Genomic DNA, 9072 nt, shown 5'->3' on the forward strand with positions numbered 1-9072 from the left:
CTCTATTCGTTAGCTGGTCGATTCTACATGATCGTTTACCTTGGGCCAGCGATCGATCTAGCAAAGCTATGCGATCGTTGTAAACACTGCATGATCGTAGCTCGCCCAGCCATCGTTTAGTAATCTGTATTTACTTGAAGACTTCCATGAGTTTCTTTTCGCGGAGAGAAAACTCAAATTCTTTTCGAAACTTTTATGAAAAAACTTCTTTTTCAAAATAGGAAAATCGATTTCCTTTTTAACTCATGGTTACCATGATCAATAACCACCCACTACTTTGGTTATTTTAAAAGAAAAAGTATTAATTATCTAATAATTATATATTATAAAACATAAATTATAACCAACTTATCATACTATATTTATAACCTATATTTTTAATATTTTCATCTCATGAAACATATAAACCATAGTTCTTTTCCTATTCCATTAGTACTTAATGTAAACTTCATTTACATCAATCCTCCACTAGATGTATCTTATACATCATACTGATTATATCATATATAATCAAGATACCTCTTGTCAATTTGAACATTTCAAATCAACACCAAGAACTGATCCTTCAACATGAATCCAAGCTACTAAGGACCTTATGGACTTGTAGATCCGAGCTCAACCGTACATGAATAACTGACTAAACTCTTTAGTCACAGGATCTACCATCGTTAACTGTCAGGCACTCCACTAAAGACAACAGCTGAACTCTCCTCACTACAGAATATTATGTGTCCATCTTAAACAATAGCAGTGCGACAACCCTTCATAGATCGCTTGTAAGTACAACTAGGCAATAACCGTTATGCCCCTGTAGTTACATTTGTCTCCTTAAGTATCACTAATCCTCTAATGACATAAATTCATAGTCCCTACTATGACTGAGTCTTCTCTTCCAAAGAGAAGCTATTGGCCCTATGTTTAAGCCCCGAATCAACCCTTAAGGAGCAATCTCTCTACTTATCCCTACTTCGGGAAAGAAGTGAATTCCATATTATGAATTGAGTTACCAACTCCCAGATCAGACAAAGTCCCAAAAAGTTGGCATGTTGAGTTGGCAATCTGGCCATTCTCACCCATACTAATCAAAGGATCGCCGTCAAAGGCAGGAGGAGTTCACAAAACACTCAGGATTAAGGTCGTGTCACCTATGGTCGTTTAGGTCAGATGCAAGTCTCTAGTATTAACGATGTTATATCAGAGTCTTGTCATCTCGTGGTCCAACTCTTATAAAAACTCTTTGTATAGGACACCCCCCTCATACGTCTCCACATGAATGGTCAGGATCTACCATCTGTAGTAGTTTACAACACTTGCAAACCTCTACAAAGCGGGTCGTATCCATAATGTCACAAAGATCAGGTATCCCACCTTAATCTTATACTATCAGACCTATTTAGGTTATCACATATTACATGCTTAAGTTCACATAAGATAACCAAGGAGCTTTGTTTATTGGATATGAGTAAATGCCAAAATTAAATAACACTTATTTTATTCATTAAACAATGTGTATCTTTTGGAAACAACAAACTCTGGGAGAATTAAGACATCAATCCCAATAGAGCTAACTATGAACTCTTGTTTATTCAGGATTATCCTTAAATTTGCTAGGTGGGGGTTGGTAACAGTGTCGGCTCAATAAACTCCCATTTTAGGGGTAAGACTTGATAGATAGCTGGGGACCATAGAGGCAAGATGGAATTCACGCACCATTTCTAGGGGATAGTAGAGGGGTTGTTCCCTTAAATGCTGACTTCGGGCCTTGAACAAAGGGCCCTACCTCTCATTGGCCGAGAGAGATTCGGTTTGTTGATGGGATCACAAATCAATTATTCATTAGAGAATCAGTGGACTTAAGGGCACGAGAGGTAATCTCAGGGGTTAAACAAACATTTGACCCAACCTGTTATTCATGAAGGGTTAACTTACTAATCATGTTATATCGAGTGGACATAATTATATCTATCAGTTTAAGGACTAAACGATCGCATAGCTTTTGCTAGACGATCGCATAGCTTTATCTAAACGATTGGGCATCAACCTATATGATAGGTCTCCGACTTCTCTCACTTGCCTAGTCGTGTACACGATCTGTCTTTCCTCTGTTTGTCTACCTCACACCAAGTCCAAACAGAGCCCACCCTCTGGATTCTCACACCGAGAATACCAAGGTTGCCTTGTTGGTGGTGTCAGACTCAACTCAACATCGTCGAGGATTTAAGAAGGTCGTTCGTGGTGCTTTGAAGGAGTCCGTTCGTGTTGCGGAAGAGATCGTGACCGAGGAGATCGTTGAGGACGAGTGCGAAGTGTTCGTGTTGTGTTCGTTTGGTGTTACAGTCGCACATCAGAGCATGGAGACACTTCTGGCTTTGTTAGTATAGTTTTTCACTCTGTACATTTAATGTTCATGCTGTAATTTCTCTGTATTATTTGTATAACCGTTTGTATGGAAGTCGGCTATAAATATCTGATGATTCATGATTGTAATTTGGAATTGTCTTGTTCCGCTTTTCACGAAAATCTCGAGTGTCGATTTCCTTCAATTGGTATCAGAGCCAAGTTCTCTGATATTCCAAATTACAGATCTGAATTGAATGCTTTGTACAGTCGCAATGGGTTTCTACATTTGTAGTTAACCGTTCTCTGCATTTGCGGATGAATTTGGATTTTTCTAGACAATCGTATAGTAAATGCTAAACGATCGTTTAGCTCCGGGAGCACTGGTAAGCGATAGAACGAAGTGTTTGTTTTATCGTATAGACAATCGTAGGGTGTTTAATACACGATGGTTGGTTGAAGAATCGATGCTTTACCGAGCGGTTCAAGACCCGATTCGCCTATTTGAACCGGAGACTCCTTGTCTTTGTTATAGTTAGCTTTCCTTTTTGAATTTTAAGGCAATTTTACCCGATTCATCAACTTTTATTGCTTATACATGTGATGTATAGTTCTTATATGTCAAAGTGTTTGTCATATAGTTAAAAACCCACCTTAGGTTGTACAATTACTCATGCATCATGTATTATAAATATTATAATATTGCATGAAAAAATTATTTGAAAGCATGCGCATGCATCATGAAATATAAGAGTTATATTTTGCATGCAGTGAGCATCATCATGCATCATCCTTTTATTATAAATCTTATAGTCTATGGGTGAATGGAAGCATATTTTGCTTGTTTCATTGCGGTTTTGTATAAGTGTTATATCAAAGAAGTAGCAATGAAGGGACAATGCATTGAGCATGACACTTAGCCCGTTTATAATCGTTATGAATGCCTTACATGTGTTAGCTTCCCGTTGTGGTTGTTTCTATTTATAACTATTATAAAGGAAATTAGACCTAAAATCGATAATTCAGAGTTGCATGCGGACTTGGTGTCTTAATTCTCCCAGAGTCTCGTTTGTAAAGATACACATTGTTTAATGAATAAAATAAGTATTATTTAATTCTGGCATTTACTCATATCCAATAAACAGAGCTCCTTGGTTATCTTATGTGAACTTAAACATGTATATGTGATATACAAGTGGATCATGCCTTAAGTGATAACTTAAATCGGTTTGTAGTATAAGGATTAAGGTCGGATACTCGATCCTAGTGATACTATGGATACGACCCGCTTTGTAGAGGTTTGCAAGTGTTGTAAACTACTACAGATGGTTGATCCTAACCATTCGTGTGGAGACGTGGAGTGGGGATGTCCTATACAAAGAGTTTGTATAAGACCTAGACCACGAGATGACTAGACTCTGTATATAACACCGTTGATACTAGAGACTTGCATCTGACCTAAACGACCATAGGTGACACGACCTCAATCCTGAGTGTTTTATGAACTCCTCCTGCCTTAGACAGCAATCCTTTGATTAGTATGGGTGAGAGTGGCCAGATTGCCAACTCAACATGCCTATCTTTTTGGGGACTTGTCTGATCTGGGAGCTTGGAACTCAACTCACAATATAGAATTCACTCCTTTCCCGAAGTAGGGATAAGTAGAGAGATTGTTCCCTTAAGGGCTGATTCTGGCGCTTGAACATAGTGGCCATAGCTTCTCTTCGAAAGAGAAGACTCAGTCATAGTAGGACTATGATTTATGTTCATTAGAGGGATCAGTGGTACTTTAGGAGACAGATGTAACTACAGGGGCATAACGGTTATTGACCCAGCTATACTTACGAGCGATCTGTGAGGGGTTGTCATACTACTGATTGCTTAAGATAGACACATAATATTTTTGTACTGAGGACAGTTCAGCTGTCAGTCTTTAGTGGAGTGCCTGGCAGTTAACGAATGGTGGATCCCGTGACTAAAGAGTTTAGTCAGTTATTCACGTACTGTTGGAGCTTCGGATCTACAAGTTCATGAGGTCCCCTTAGTAGCTTGGATTCATGTTGAAGGATCAGTTCTTTGTGTTAATTTGAAATGTTGAAATTGACAAGAGGTATCTTGATTATATATGATATAATCGGTATGATGCATAAGATACATCTAGTGGAGGATTGATGTAAATGAGATTTACATTAAGTACCATGGAATAGGAAAAGAACTATGGTTTATATGTTTCATGAGATGAAATATTAAAACTATAGGTTATAAATATAGTATGATAAGTTGGTTATCATTTATGTTTATAATAATATTAATTATTGGATAATTAATTCTTTTTCTTTTAAATAACCAAAGTAGTGAATGGTTATTGATCATGGTAACCGTGAGTTTAAAAGGAAATCGGTTTCCTATTTTGAAAAAGAAGTTTTTTCACAAAAGTTTTGAAAAGAATTTGAGTTTTCTCTCCGGTGAAAAGAAACTAACGGAAGTCATACTAAACGATGGCTGGGCGAGCTAAACGATCATGCAGGTGCGAGCTAAACGATCGTGCAGTGTTTATTAAACGATCGCATAGTTTTGCTAGACGATTGCTGGCCCAAGGTAAACGATCATGTAGAATCGACCAAGCTAAAGGATAAAGCTAAACGATCGCATAGCTTTTGCTAGATAATCGCATAGCTTTATCTAAACGATTGGGCATCAACCTATACAATTGATCTCCGACTTCTCCCACTTACCCAGTTGTGTACACGATCTGTCTTTCCTCCGTTTGTCTACCTCACACCAAGTCCAAACAGAGCCCACCCTTTGGATTCTCACACCAAGAATACCAAGGTCGCCTTGTTGGTGGTGTCAAACTCAACTCGACATCGTCAAGGTTTTCCGGAGGCCGTTCGTGGTGCTTTGGAGGAGTTCGTTCATCGTGTTGCAGAGGAGTCCGTTCATGATTGTAATTTGGAATGTTCTTATTTCCGCTACTCATGGAAATCTCAAAGTTGGATTTCCTTCAAGCTTAGGATTAAGGTCAAGTTACCTAGGTCATTACTTTGAAATAATTAGTCTTAAACAATAAACAACGTTATAAAGTAAGAGTGATTGATTTCGTGGTCCAATCTTGTACAAACCCTTTTGCACAGGACGCCCTTACTCCTCATGTCATAATATGTATGAATTAGGATCACTTCATTTGTAGCACTTTACAACTCTTTGTAACAACTACAGAGTAGGCCGCATCCAATAGTGTTACCAAAATAAGGCACCCAACCTTATTCATATACTATAGATCACTTTGACTATTTACTCAAACCTGATCCACTTTTATGTCTCCACATAAATTTCAAGTACTCATGTAATAGTCATGGGTCTTTTAGGTTTATTGGATTTCTAATAAGCAATGCATATATTCAATAACAACTTATTGAATTTTTCAGAATAAGTTTCATTGTTTACAAACCATGAGTTTTAGGACATAAAACCCAGCAAACTCCAACTTGGACTAAAACTCCAGTGGTAACTTATATATACGAATATATAAGACTGAGTTTCTAAGTTTTATAGAGAAATACAATAAACTAGGGTATCCCATACCCATGGTTTACCATTCGGTATCCCATACCTAATATTTCTCCCACTTTCCCTAGGTTATTAACCTGGTATTCCTAGTCTTACTAGGTGATTCTCAAACACTTTAGCCAAGACAATCATTGTAAACATGTTAATGTACAATAGACTTCTTATTAAACTATATGAGGAATGCATCTTATTCTCAATAATGACCAGGAAGTCATACTTTCCTCCCAATACATTGAGGTACTCTCAACTCTTTGAGTAAGACGCATCTGACCTGTCTTAACAACTCTTGTTAACAGTCAGATATAGAAATCTTTAAATTTTCTATACTTTAATCTAATCGATTTCTAGCCGCTTTAAATATCTGAATATTTGCAAATGGCTTTTAACTAGTTTGATTCTTAACAGAAATTGCTTATGAGATAGAACAAACATATTTTACGAAAAATGAACATTTCATTTACAAAAAAATATATACATTTTGTTCTTTTACAAGATAACAAAAGCAAGTAAGGTTATCATCAGCAACATCTCCCACTGGTTAAGCTGAGCAAGCAGTCCTCAGGAACTAGTTTGCCTATTTTGCTCTCTGCTCTCTCCTTAGCAAGATACTGAGGGCAGTTTCTCTTCTAGTATCCTTCTTCGTTGCAGTGGCAACATGATGCATTGTTGTTATGCGATGAAATAATGAAAAGGGATGGGTTGGTGGAAAATGCGTTGTGCATGCAAGTTTTCTCAGCAAAGTCCAAGTATAAACCTTATTGAGTTTCCTGGTAAGCCTAAGGTCGAACACAAGGACTAAGGAAGACAATGTGCGATGGTAATTTTAGATCACTTTGCGGTAACAATTAAATCAATGCGTTGGTTGGTTGGTTTTTGAAATATAAAAGTTATGTGCCAGATTTGAGAAAAGAGTTAATAATACGGAAGATGCGATGAGTATGTGCGGGAACGGGTTGAGAAAGGATTCAGCTAATACTTCCTAGGAATGCGTTCATGTTATGCAATCATGCTACATACATACAACAGCAAATCATCTCTCAATGCAAATGCTACTGCTTTTAGTTTTAGAATGCAAGCGATGTATGCGATGGTGTCTATAGGACCTACATTTAAGCCTCTATTCTTGTCTATGTGATGACGAATGACACACACATACACAAGGCAACCGCATACTATCATGACCTATTTCTAGGGTACTTGCGATGCATGCTAGCAAATAGAGCTTATCTCTAATTCTCTATCTCTTGTTTATGTAGATCTAATCTTGCTCTCTCGAGTCTAGATTCTAACCTAGCTTTCCCAAGTCTTAGGTTCTTTCTTTAGACTCTTTCTCGAGTAGCTCTAAAGGGTGATGGGCGTAACTTAAGACAAGATGATCGCATGCAATGATGATCCTAGGTCATGTTAGCTAAGTACTTTTCAACACATTCGACAAATTTAGCTACTTCATATTTTACAGAGAATGAATAGATGTAGAAAAGCAAGTTCCATTATATATATATATAATCGAAGTACAGAATAACAATGCGAAATAAGAATAAAGAGCATGCTAGCAATCTCTTGCTTCCCAAGGCTTTTACACTGTTATTCTCTACTCTGCTCAAAAGATGTTCTTGCTCTCACAAGAGTCGGGCCTCTATATGCTTTCCACGCTCCCTGGCACTCTCTCGAGCTAACCAGAACGATCTTTCAGCGTCTTTTCCCTCCTCTCGCTTCCACCTTCTAAGTATAAAAAAATAACTAAGAACAAGGCTAACTAACTAACTGGTCGAACTCTTTTAATGAAGGTGGCCTTCGGTATTTATAGAGCTTCAGGGTGAAAAGCTTGTTCTCTTTTATGATTGCACTGATGGGATGACATTAATTCTCTATCTGAAGCGCCGAATAATTGTCACCAAAAAGTTGAGTGTACTTGCTACAGTGGGTCGTTAATGGCTTGTCAATTTAATTCGAAATCGATTGTCATCAGCTTTCTGTCCCATCGTGATTTATTAAGCTTTCACCCAGATGCGCCTACCTTGATGCGTTGGCTCTATGCGGCCACCTTCTTGAGCAAATATTTGCAAGTGCAAATGATTGCATAGCCTTGCGGCCATAATCTCTTATGCGTTCGGACGTTAATTTCTTCGGATCGCATTTCCGCCTTGCGTCAACGCATTTTCTGCACAAAAATACATAAGTTAGTTGTTTTAATGCGATGGACGCATGCGATCGCAATGTTGTGAACTTAATTCTTTTGGATGCAATATTGTATATTTTTGCCTTCGCAATCCTGCATTGTTTTATGACTTTGCGTTGTAATAACGTGCATTTCTATCCGTTATCAAAACACTTTCCTTTGTCTGCAACGTTGTTCTTGCTTTTCTTTCCATCGGGTTTCTTCTTCCCTTTCCCTTTTTTCTTCTTCATAGGAATACTCTTACTCTGTGAAGAAGAAGCAACATCAGGCTTTTTGGAGGATGTTCCTCTCTTTTCAGCTGTAGTAACGTTTACTTCTAATTCTAGACCTTTAGTTCTCAACATAGTCTGGTAAGCCTGTAGCTCATTCAACAAAGTAGTCAAAGTGTATTCAATTTTATTCATGAGTGCATTCATGCAAAATTGCAGAAAACTATTTAGAAGAAATTCTAGAATAAAACCTACTTGACTTCTCTTGTCAATAACAGCGTCGTTTACTTCTGCCACTTTAAAATGGACTATCATGTCCAAGACATGTTCACGAACAGATGCCCCCTCTTTCATGCGGCAGTTTTAAATGTACTTGATAGCATCATGCCATAGGGAGAAGGACAGTTGCCCGAACATCTTTCGTAGAGATTCCATAATCAGTTGCCCGAACATCCTTCGTAGAGATTCCATAATCTCTTTTGGCAGTGCCTATATCCTTATGTTTCTTCACCAAAACATCAAATATGTTGGCGAGGATATAAGCACGAGCTTTATCATTCGCCTCGATCCATCTATCATACACATCTCGAACAGTTTGGTTTGTGTTAGAGCTCAGAACGGGAGGACAATCTTCTATTAAGACAAACCATAAATCGTCTATCACCAGTATAGTATTCAAATTTGATTTCCAGGTCGCATAATTATTCCCAATAGTTTATCATATGCCAGCAATTATACTAATGAACTCATCATTATGAAATTATAAACAAATTTTAT

The 9072-nt window shown here is 37.7% G+C and overlaps 1 pseudogene; it reads right to left on the reverse strand.

Annotated features, from left to right (window-relative positions):
* The window catches only part of LOC120073649, a 20660-nt pseudogene extending 12011 nt beyond the window's left edge, over window positions 1-8649 (reverse strand).
* Between the last annotated feature and the right edge of the window lie 423 nt (window positions 8650-9072).

This window comes from Benincasa hispida, chromosome 3 (assembly GCF_009727055.1).
Source record: "Benincasa hispida cultivar B227 chromosome 3, ASM972705v1, whole genome shotgun sequence".
Taxonomy (NCBI): Eukaryota; Viridiplantae; Streptophyta; class Magnoliopsida; order Cucurbitales; family Cucurbitaceae; genus Benincasa; species Benincasa hispida.